The sequence below is a fragment of the Leptodactylus fuscus genome, chromosome 7 (genome assembly GCF_031893055.1).
Source record: "Leptodactylus fuscus isolate aLepFus1 chromosome 7, aLepFus1.hap2, whole genome shotgun sequence".
Lineage (NCBI taxonomy): Eukaryota > Metazoa > Chordata > Amphibia > Anura > Leptodactylidae > Leptodactylus > Leptodactylus fuscus.
In genome coordinates this window covers 41,192,040-41,204,817 of record NC_134271.1, presented here as the reverse complement: position 1 = coordinate 41,204,817, position 12,778 = coordinate 41,192,040, and the positions used below count along the sequence as shown (strand labels likewise).

The 12,778-nt window shown below is 40.4% G+C and overlaps 1 protein-coding gene across 1 annotated transcript in view; it reads right to left on the bottom strand.

Moving 5' to 3' along the window:
* Positions 1-12,778, bottom strand: part of ATP6V0D1 (ATPase H+ transporting V0 subunit d1) — a 66,461-nt gene that overhangs the window by 41,068 nt on the left and 12,615 nt on the right. The gene's annotated exons all lie outside the window — the stretch shown is intronic.

Sequence of the window (12,778 nt, the reverse complement as noted above, 5' to 3'; positions counted from 1 at the left end):
ATCTTTACTCTCTCTTACAGTGTCTGTATTCTGTAAATATTAAAAAATTAAAAAAGCCCGCCAATTACAATATATCACAGTATGTTTCATGTTCCCGAACCATCCCGATCCTGTAGGACAGTCCTGAATATTCTGGATTTAATCAAATGTTTTGATATAACAGATTCCATTAATATATACAACAATTACTGCTATGACTGGTCATAAACCTCAAGAGTATGAACAGTTTTAAAGATTCATGTTGCTTGGCCCGAAACTTTCACCTTTGTTCCACTTTTTTTTTATTGATAGGATAGGTCATCATTTTAAGATCTCCCCCCATGTATCAGCTGTTCAAAGCAGTTTCACAGGCCATGTGAGGTCACATTCATCGGTGCATGGCCGGTTTGCAGCTCAGTCCCATTCAAATGAACAGGCTGAGCTGTGATACCAAGCACAGCCAAATCAAAATTTTAACTCAATTATGATTAATTGCAATTATTTAGGCTAAGCCCCCTTTATGTAATGTCTAAACCTAGCGAGATTCGCCCACTGGTTTTGCTCTGACCAAAAATGTCCGAAACAAAAAACTGCTACTATTATACGCTGTGGCTTTTCAGACCCCAGAGGACAATTAGTGAAGCCCCGGGGAGGTGATCAAACATAAAATACAGTGTTATTCGCCTCCCATGGACTCGGTGCTGCTTTTGGCCCCGTTCAGGTCTCCTAAATGATGTCAGGGAATGTTGAAGCTTGTGATTGGGCCTCAGCGGTTATATCAAATTTGCATCAGCCCGGAAGAGGACAAAGGCCAGCACTGGAGTCCAGGGAAGGTGAGTAACATTGTTTGATATGTTTGATCACCTCCCCATGTCCTCTGCTAGTTTACTCTGGGGTTTGTAGAAATGTACTGCAGTAATGAAGAAGCCCCTTCAAATAGCAGCAAAGGGCCCGGTTGTTGTATGCCAGCCGATCTTTAATTGAAGAACTATCCATAGGATAGGTCATCAATTATTTAGCCTGGTAAACTCCTTTAAGATCTGTATTTCTGCTACGTGACATACTGTGCATTTTGAAATCACATTTCCGTGTAGGTGTAAGATAAACAGTAAACCTGTAAAAGTTAAATCCCAGTTCTAAAAGACTTCAATACTACTTGAAACATTGTGAAATTCTAAAGCACTGCTCTACTGCAAGGTTAGATCAAGCCTGACTGCCAAAGACAAATATAACTTTATACCAATGACTCCTACCATAACCATATACTAAAATTGGATATGCTATAAAATAATGCATTAACCAAACTATAATACGCATTTTTTAGCAAGAAAAAAATCTTGGTCTGAAGGACCTTTGATGGTCGAAGAGCATGTGAGTAATAACATGCCTATTGTCTCAAAAATATACATTTTATACAAATATATATCATAAATGGTTCTTTCATCTTGTCTTGTGAGGCAGGAGAACCTGAATATTAGGGAGGGCTGTGGGAGAAGTCAAAGTAGTACAATAATAAAAAGTATAAATAATTTATAAAGTGTAATAATGATAAATGGACTCTGTAGCATGCAGGGTGTGTGCTGTGTATGTATAATGTGTGTACAAAGTGTACGTCAGGGGTGTGTTTTATGTAATGTCCTACAGAAAACAGTGTACCTGTCTCTTCACCTGACTTCGAAGAAGAAGCTGTTATGTATGTATGGAAGAAGAAATACTGCACAATATATCTGCATTAATTAGCTATTTTCCTTCTGTATGATACATCTGGAATTGGTAGTTCTATCAAAACTATTGGGTGAAGACTGTGCGCCATATACTGCACACAGCATGTAGAGGAGAATCTGCTCTAAAGCTGGCTCGTACTCAGAAACCATTACATATATTGAGAAGTACTGACTGTTTAGTCAGTCATTTCTATTCTTCCCTAGGTGTATTATTTTTTTTCTGCAATCTGCAGGGAATCTCCTTTCATATGACACCACAAGCAAGTGTGAACGTTTTATAATGTGTGAGATATACCGTATATACTCGAGTATAAGCCGACCCGAATATAAGCCGAGGCCCCTAATTTTACCACAAAAAAACTGGGAAAACTTATTGACTCGAGCATAAGCCTAGGGGGGAAATGCAGCAGCTACTGGAAAATTTCAAAAATTAAAATGGTGGGAGTTTTTGGGTGCAGTAGTTGTTGGGTGCTGGGGAAGGGGAGGGGTGGTTTTGGTTGTCTGTCTGCCCCTTCCCTGAGCTTGAGGACTGAGTTTTTTTTCCCCCACTTGTAATTCAGTAACAAATCGGTGAGAGGCAGAAACAGCTCTCAATACAGAAGCCAAGGAGAGATTGAAAGATGCAGGTTTTCACAGAAAAGATCCAAAATTTCTTAATAAAATATATGGCACAAATACTGCCAGAAAATCAAAAGTTGTCTAAGAGTTTAGTTATGCTTTAAAGAGAAAGTCTCGACAGAGAAAAAGGTTTTGTTTGTTTTTTTTAAATGTATTTTTTAACCCCTTAGCGACCCTTGACGTAACTGTACGTCATGGGTCGCATGGGGATGTATGGAGCGAGCTCACACGCTGAGCTCGCTCCATACACGGCAGATGCCGGCTGTATAATACAGCCAGGACCTGCCAATAACAGCAGCGGTCGGTGCCCGAGCCGATCGCTGCTGTTAACCCTTTACACACTGCGGTCAAACGTGACCGCAGTGTGTAAACGGCGCCGGCGGCACGGGCGCCGCCATGTTTCCCCGGTCGCCGCCCTCCTGAACGTCACATGAGGGCGGTGATCGGTTGCTATGACAGCCGGAAGCCTATTGAAGGCTTCCAGGCTTGTCTCTGCACTAGATCTATTAGACGATGCCAGAGGCCAGAGGCATCGTCTAATAGAAGTGCTGCGATTTTGCTATTCACTGCAATACTGTAGTATTGCAGTGAATAGTATGAGCGATCAGACCCCCTAGGTTTCAAGGTACCTAAGGGGTCTGATCATAAATGTAACAGAAGAAAAAAAAAAAGTTTTTAAAAGTATTAAAAAAATAAAAAAAATATAAAAGTTCAAATCACCCCCCTTTCCCTAGATTAGCTATAAAAGTAATTAAAGAACATTAAACATAAACATATTAGGTATCCCTGCGCTCCAAAATGCCTGAACTATTAGAATATTAAAACATTTATCCCGTACTGCGAACGGCGTAGCGGCAAAAAAAATAAAAACAGCCAAAAAGCGTTTTTTCCAACACTTTGCCTCCTATAAAAAATTGAATAAAAAGTGATCAAACCATCAGATCTTTCCCCAAATGGTATCAATAGAAACGTCATCTTGTCCCGCATAAAAAGACACCACAACCAGCTCCATACATGGAAATATGAAAAAGTTACAGGTGTTAGAACATGATGACACAAATTTTTTTTTCTATTTTGCAAAGTTTATCATTTTTTTTTAAAAGTATCAAAACATTTCAAATACTATATAAATTTGGTATCACCGCGTTCGTACTGACACGTAGAACACAGGTAACATGTCATTTGTACCAAACAGTGAACGCTGTAAAAATTAAACCCATAAGAAAATGGCGCAAATGCATTTTTTCTCCAATTGCACTTTTTCTCCAATTGCACCTCATTCTGAATTTTTTTCCAGCTTCCCAGTACATTGCACAGCATATTGAATGGTGCCATTGCAAACAATAAGCCATCATGTGACTCTGTGAACTGAAAAATGAAAAAGTTATGGCTCTTGAAATGTGAGGAGGGAAAAACGAAAATGCGAAACCAAAAAATGGCCTGGTCCTTAAGGGGTTAAAGGATTTTTGGTAAAGTTTTTAACATTTTTCCATGCGATTATCTATATTATAAAATAAACAAATAAATAAAAATCCTAAAAACCCTGAAGTTCTAACTGTCTACTAGGTAATATGCTGAGCATTCCTGTTTTCTGTAGAATATTTCTTTGCAGCATTCACCTCATTTATCATCACAGCTAACATGTATATGTAGATAAAACTCAGAATCTACCAGTCACAATTGAGACTTTTACAGCTCATCTACTCCTCTGTCTACTGCCTAGAAAACTCTCCAGTACAAGTGAATAGGGTCTATTCCAAATGTAAAGCATCTGCAAATGGTGCTATATAAATAATAAAATAATAATAATAATAATAATTCCAGACCATTGTGCCTATGATTCTTCTACTGGAAACAGAAAGTCACTGAAGGTTTTAGGGTTGGTGGCAAAAGTTGGCAGTCTCTTTAAGCTGGTCTAGGCCCAAAATAAAGTTACACTTTGGCTTGGTCATAATTCAGTCTAAACATTTGTTTAGAAGAGGAGAGATGGGGACACTCTGCAATGTCACCATTCACACATGAGAGATTCCACACATTCATGGTCCTGATCACTGAGACCTGTCTAGAGGGATATATGACATAAAACAGGCAGTGATGCTTAAAAGGGATAGAATATGACTATTATAATAATTAACATGGACCAAAAAATAATACCAACCTGTCACACTACATTAAGTAGAAAGCACAAATAAAAAACACAAGATAAATGTATTTCTCAATGGACCATTAAAAGTAATCACAAGATTTCATTGCCTGCTCGGTTTCTACAAGTTAATGAGGCAGATCTGGTCAAGCTTATCCACAAGTAACAGTAAACTACATTCTTTTCTGATACCCATCTAGACACAGGTATGTTATATGTAAATACAAGTTACCTTACAGTACCCAGCAATGGAAAATTACTGAAAAAAGCCATGAGGACACCCATCATCATAAGAAACACCACCATTTCATGCAGCTTCAAAACAGCTATGGAAAAGGTACTGCAAGCTCAGTACATGGCGCCAAGCTTGCAATAACTTCCGCAGCCACTACACAGTGTACAGAGCTGCAAACCGCTGATCGCCAGGAGTCAGACCCCAACCAATCTATTACTGGTGACGAATCTACAGGGCATGTGCGGACAACTCCTTTAAATGCTCTTCAAATTAAATTTTGGCAGAGAAAAGTGAGTGTGTCTCTTACAGGCGCTTGGCGCTCAGTCAGCATAACCTTGATAGGCCTGAATAATAGGCCTCGGGGAAGCTGCAGAATAGAAGTCTATGCACATCTGTATGCAAAGCTGTGAGGTAGAAGAATTTCTTACCAGGGCTAGATAACAACTGGGACAATCCAAGCATCGCATGGTTATGAGTGGAGTTGGAGAACAAACCTGAAAGCGTGTGACCAACAATAGTTCACGTGTTTCCCCGAAAATAAGACAGTGCCTTATATTAAATTTTGGTCCTAAAGATGTGCTATGTCTTATTTTCAGGGGATGTCTTATTTTATTTTTGTGTGCTGCAGTCACCACTGCGCTACACTGAGATGTGCTTGCTGCGCAAAGACTGTATGAAGGAAAACATTGCAGCCGACTGAACACTGTGTGCGGTGCTCCGTGTGCACAGGAAAGCCGGCTGCTGCAGCTGCTGTGATACAGTATGTTGTATCCACTGTTCCTGCTGCTGTGGGATGAGCTGGGAGAGTGGACCCCCCGCTGCATACCATGCTTATTGTATGTCCACTGACATCTCCCAGCTCATCCTACAGCAGCAGGAACACTGGATACAACCTATCGCAGCAGCGTCAGCAGCCGGCATACCTGTGCATACGGAACATCGTGTACCAGTTCAGCTGGCTACAATGTTTTTTTTCATACAATCTTTGCACAGAAGGATTATTATTATTGGGGGATGTCTTACTTTCAGGGGGTGCCTTATATTAGACAATTCAACAAAACCTCAGCTATGTCTTACTTTTGGGGAAACAGGGTACTACCTGAGCACATTGTCACAAGGCCAGTACATAAGAACTCACATCAGTCTGTTGTCTTGCATTATCTGAAGAAGGCCAGTCTTCAAACACACACATATTGCAGTGTCCAGAAAGTCTATGGACATATTTCCAAACTTGCAGCCAGGCAACTATTGATACACTATACAGTGAAACATTCGTTGACCACAAGTTCCATTCATTCATGAATCTACTTGCATCACAGGGCCTGTGAGGATATGCAACGTTTTCTGATGTGTCCAGTTGTTGCATTAAAACTTTCGAATATTAATTACTTAAATTTTTTGTTGTCTTGTTTGTTACAAAGTGTAATAATTCTAAGCTAGATCTTTGTAAAAAAAAGTTGTCCTTTGCACCACTTAGACCAGTGATGGCGAACATACGAACATAGACAGGGGAGTAAAAATTATTGCCTGCTACCGTGTGTGTGGGGGGGATATCATATACTGTGGGGGGGAGGGGTCAAATACTGTGGGGGATGGGTAAGGAAAAGGAGGTCATATGCCATGTGGGAGGGGGAGGTGCTACAAAAAAAAAAAAAAAGAAAAAAAAAAAAAGGTATATACCATACATATACCATGCAATGGGTCAGAAATATATAATACAAGCAACTATATCAAAAATATTATTTTATTTTTTTCTCACTACAAATCACTAAATTATGAATATTTCTAGATGTGACACAGCTAGTTATTTAGAAAATTTGACACACGTCTACATTACGTAGATAATCTTTTGATTTTCTAAGGTGTTCTGTTACTTTACCTAAAGTGTTTTCCTACAAAATAAACCAATCATAATATATTATACAACCAAGACATAAGAATTAACAAAGAGTGTCTATATGTGACAGAATAATGTAAACTCTATGTACTCTCCCAGAAGCCATGTTTCTTTTCAGCACAGGAGGTAGCGTAAAAAAAAAAATGCCTGGAACAAAGTGTTCTTAGCGTGTGCAAGCTTTCATGCCCCACGGGACAGCGACGTAGGGAGAGGAGTTCAGGAGTACTGTTTAAGTTGCACCAGATGTCAGGATTGAATTGTCCACAGGATCATGTCTCGGAAAACTTAAGAAATGGGAGCATTATACCTCGGAAGAGGAGCCAAATAATGCCTTCATGATGGCAGATCAAGGACGTGTCAAAAGTTTACTGGGATCTACTTACAACATGACGCACAATATAATCAGCAAAATATCAGACAAATGAAGGAACTGATCAAAAACAATATATAGGTGAATAAAACGTTGCAAGAAATTGCTTATCTTTACTCTCAATATTGATTTTTTATTGCTCCTAAATGGGCATTTTCATACATGGGATGATAATCTGATGAATAAATATTTGCTTCAGACTCCTGCAATGTAAAAATATGCCGAGATCAGCCTACAAGGTACAGGCATAACAGTGCTAGGATGTGAGCAGCATAGGCCCTTCCTGACAACAAGTCCATGAACAATCCTACTAATGGAGGCCAATTAGCCACATAAAGAGTTGATGATTACTGCAGGTAAATTAAGCTAAAAGACAATCGACTTTCTATATTGTCAAACGGAGCTCATTGTCAACACTGGGAACCCACCAGTATGGAACAGAACATGATGGACAAAGGGGCATATGAGATGATGATGGGGCATAGGAGATGATGCTCGGCTCTGTAGTGATAACATCTACAGTATAGTGAATGAAACATGAAACGGAGTCATGGGCAGCAGCAGATCTATTCAATGGCATGGATCCATGCTAGATTCATTTTCACAAAAGTAATCTCTCTCACACTTGAGGTGGTCAGTTTCAACGCCATCCACGGCACTGAACACCCTCCAGCCATTATAATTGAGGTGTGACAAGAGAAAACAAAACACCCATGGGCTAGGTCCTGCCACAGGTCCAATCTGCTGGCCCAGCAATCCTTGGGGTTAAGGTTACGACTGTACATAGTTGTGAGGCTGGCGAGTGTCCTCTACATCTAGCTGTTCAGTTTGGCTCAGAAAAGTAAACACTCTCTGGTTCATTCATGGCGTTCTAGTTACGGTATTGGCTACTGCGGGTGTTGCAGATTTTCCTCCTGATACTTTTAGCAGTGGCGCTGGCAGACGTGGTGGAGTGCTGACTGAGTGGAGAGGCGTGGGAGCAAAAGTGGGCAGAAGCCCCCTGGACAGACATACGGGGAAACATCCAGCAGGATACTTGTTGCAGGATACACGAGATCAGTTCTTCTGCTGTATACTTCACCTTACTCATACGAAACAAAAGAGGAGGAATGGAAGCAATGGCTTGACTGGTAATGTTGGAACAGGAAGCGTCACAGTGAGAAGGCACTGGCAGGAGGTGAAAGGTGGTGTGGGAACTTGGCCTAAACAAGCAGGGTGGTATCAGTATTAGCACATGGTCTTCTTGTATTTGCACCTTGTCACTTTCATACAATGACCCAGTAGGCTTTGAAAGCCATGTATGGTTGTGTTGTCCCAGTCCATAATTGCTGCTTCACAAGTCGACAGTGGCATGAACATTTTCCACACTAATATGTCAAAGAACTGACCACATTGTCCAGTATGTGGCGATATAAAGAACAGAGAACGCTCCCAGAGAAATAATGGTGGCCAGGTATCCTCCACTGAGCCTAGCAACATCACTTGGTGAAAGGCAGTAGAGTCCACTAAATGGTACAGCAAGAACTACACTGCCACCAACATGGCCAGGTGCAAGATGAATTGATGAACTATGGGATGACTGGACACATATTGTTGTTTCATGGACACACATTGCATTATGGGTGTCTGATGTTGTTGACCGTGTGCTAGGTGTGGATAGGCCTGGCTACAAGAATGGTAACACGGAGGAGGAGTAAGATGATCTGCTCACTTCCCTTGCCAGTGTCACTCCACCCACCCCTCATAATCAACAGAGAGAGACTGTTAGGTGAGAATGATAAAAGCCCACCTATGGCACAGTCAGCTCGTGTAATCTCCTCTTTTGTCATCCTCATGTTTCAAGCGGCAGCTGTCATTTTTTGCTGTTTGACAAAACCAAAGCTTTTACAATTTGTTTCAGGCAATTTCAGAGATTTGGATCAAATTTGGTTCATGAATGTGTTCTGTAGACAGGTCTAGACAGTACCAGGGTAGAGTGGTTTACAGCACAAAGACCTAAGGAGCAATTTTTAATAACGCTACTGTATATTTGGTACATTTTAATCAAACTACCTATAAAAACTTATACAGTATCTTAAAAACATTCCAAATGTCTGAGGCCAAGGCCACTTAGTGGTGAAGGTGGTCTTCCCAAGGATCAGCTCCTGACTTCCAGTTATAGCATTCTGGGATGATATTCTACTACCTGCTGGGTTTGTATCTATATTATAGGAAAAGTCTAGCTTCAAAATGTGGTAAGTAAAGAATATGTTAATAGCGGTAAATTGCAATGCGTAAAATTCTGTGAATTAAACAAAAGAAAAGAATAAAAAGAGTTTTCAGCTATTCCTGAAAATATGCTGAATGCCAATATTTAACAAAGTACAAGATCAGCAAGCTGTTCCACGTTTCCTCTTAAACCCAATTCCTAATCTCTACTAATAGAAAACATGTGTTTGCCTCGACTTCATGCATTACCTAACCTTACTATAAATACAGCAAGAAAGATTCATTTACAGACAATCGGATTGTACTGGGTGGTTATGAGCAATTATGGCAAATGTCACCAAAAAATCATGTTCAAGACGAACACTGCTGCTCTTCTTACACGTCTACCTAAAGATGCAGAAATCTCTTCAGTTTCTAATCTGACTCTCTAGAGCAGAGTTTCTCAACCTTTTCAAGCCAAGTAGGCCATTAGAAAAAAAGTGGCAACCAAGTAATTCCAATGGACATCATGGTGTCCAACATGTGACAGATCCTGCTCCAGATCTCAAGTGGAGAAGACAAACTGATGCGTCAAGCACATTCTTTGCTTACGGGGATGCCTATAGTAGGAGCACACTAAAAGTTATGAGGGTCATTTAGCTTCCAACCAGCTTTTCACTCATCATAGTTAAGACAAAATCTTTCTACTCTCTGCTATAGAGAAGATCTGTCCCCTTAACCAAGACCAACTGTCTTTTGATATCTGTCTGTGACCGATAACCATGGTATCTCAGTATTAGAAGATGGTTTGTGTTTTAGGTGGCACTAGCCCCCAGAAGCCTCAGGACCTTAGCACTTACTATATCTGCCAGTTCCAGATCACTGGTTCCCTATGACCCCTTAGGCTGCAGGGCATACGCCCAGAACCATGTTGTTAATAATGATAACTCTCAGAGCTAATGTAACATAATGCAGGGATACCCAATGGATGAAGATGTGTCAAGGTGTACAGTCGGCTTTGCTATTTTTGACATATTCACGGCTTCTAGATCTGTAGCATTCAAGAACGGTATATAAGTCAATGACTGTATTATTAATGTAACATTATTTTTGATATATCCAGGACTATTATTACAGATGCAGAAGGAGAATTATTATTATTATTTTTTTTTAAGTCAGTAGTGTCTTCAATACATCAAAGATGCTACTTATCATGAGAAGGCTCTAATGTGACTATGGTTGTTTAAAAGCATAAGGTATCATGGAAGTTAGAGATAAAAGTCAGATCTCCATGCCCTAAAATGTAATATAAATCACAAGCGTTTAATCTCCCACTGAGCACAAAAAAGATCTACTGGGGGGCCACACGGTGGCTCAGTGGTTAGCACTGCAGCCTTGCAGCGCTGGAGTCCTGGTGTTCAAATCCCACCAAGGACAGAAAAACCATCTGCAAGGAGTTTGTATGTTCTCCCCGTGTTTGCATGGATTTCCATCCCATATTCCAAAAAAGACATACTGATAGGGAAAAATGTACATTGTGAGCTCTACGTGGGGCTCACAATCTACATTTAAAAAAAAAAAAAAAAAGATCTACTGTAATCCATACAGAATACCAAACAAGACCAACTAAGAGGTGGTGGACTGTTAAAGAGAATCTATCATCTTCTCAAGCATAGTCAAGTGTCACCACCATGTTATATTACACTGGTAAACAACATACCTCTGTTACATGTGTTACTTGCGTAGATTTAGAGAAAAACAGCTTTGACGTCTGATGCAAATTAAGACGTTGGTGCACTGGGGGCGGGCCTTCAGTCATGGGAGCACTGCTCATTCTGGTAGGATGAGTGATGTCACGGCAATGGAAGTATCAACTCTCATCACATGAGGGGAAACAGTAGTGGACTGAAACGTACGAGCAGTGATCCAGTGAGCTGAAAGCTACGTCCACCTTTGATAACTTCTATATTTCAAAAAGCCCGGTTGCAACGTTGGACATATTGTATACGTAGATCTAAGCTTTTAAAATCTTAGTCAGACACATCATAGGAATGTTCATTACATGATGCTGCACGTGCTGAAACCAGTTTAGAGTGGAAAACCCCCCATGACAGATGCCCTTTAAATAGTTCCCCTGGAGATACAGGGCAACACGGACCTGGCCCCTAATAAAATAACACACATGTTCGGCCAAGTTAAATGTACATGTCAATAATGTCATCGGGGATAAACATTTGGCTACGAGCTATGTACTGTCTATGGCCCTCATTAGTTCAGCAGATGTTCGGAGGTTAGCCAGTATAAATTAACCAGTTCAATTCTCGGCTATTTCCCCCAATTTATTACCAGACACATTTTCAGATTTCTTACTACATACAATTGAGAAAGTTTTTACTTTCAGGTTAGTCTTTTGTTTCAGTAATATTTCAGACTTTATTTTATATCATGTTTCCAGAAAGGGAGCAAACTCCTACTAAAAGATTTTTTTATTCCATACAGGCGACACACAGTGTCAGTGGGGTGTTGCAGTGTGGGCCAGTGGTGGTATTCTTTATTATTTATTTTTTCATTTTTGTCTGTATTTCTTATTTATATATTGTGACCCCCATAAAGATGTAATGGTCATAGAGATGAGCGAACACTATTCGGAACAGCCGTTCCGAATAGCACGCTCCCATAGAAATGAATGGAAGCGTCCATTAATTTCTATGGGAGCGTGCTATTCGAAATGGCTGTTCCGAATAGTGTTCGCTCATCTCTAGTAATGGACATTTGAGAGTCATTTTAAAATTTTAGACTCTGTTTTCTTACCCATTTACTCTAAGTGAATCTGATATAACACCCCCAGTTAATAGGAGGAATGGAGCATGCTGAGATATACTGCAGAGCTGATATGGATCTGCTGTATCCTGATACTCTGCAATCACATGACTGCCGGGCTAATATAGAAAACATCATGACGACATGGTGACTTCCATAACTGTATACAGAAGGAAGGGGAGATAACAAACCATCTCTGCCTTCTCTAGGGGAAGTCCAGCTCTATTTACTGATGACGATTGGTGGAGGTCCCAACAGTTGAACCCTCACCAACAGCAAGTTATCCCCTATCCAGGGGTCAGCAACGTTCAGCACTCCAGCTGCTGTGAAACTACAACTCCCAACATGCTCCATTCACTTCTATCGGAGTTCCAAGAGCAGCAGAGCAAGTATGCATGCTGGGAGTTGTAGTTTTACAACATCTGGAGTGCCATAAGTTGCCTACCCCCGCCCTATGCTGTAGATAGGGAATAATGTCAAACTTGGGACAAGCCCGTTAAAGGGGTTTTCTGGTGTGTTTGTTATTTAGCCATCATGACGAATAAGTAGGTTCTTTAATGACATGTTCTACAGAGAATGTACTCTCAGAAAATGACATATTATATAATCAGGTTTATATTATACACATGAATGGGACAAAGCTGAATACCCAGTACTGACTGTGCCAAGTGTACACTGCAGATGTAAACAATGGAGAGGCCACAACACTTGCCAAAGTGCCAGAGGCGCATCAAGCATCTGATCATTAGAGGTGAAACCCAAACACCCAACTGCACTAATAACAGCCTTATTGTACTGTTGGAAT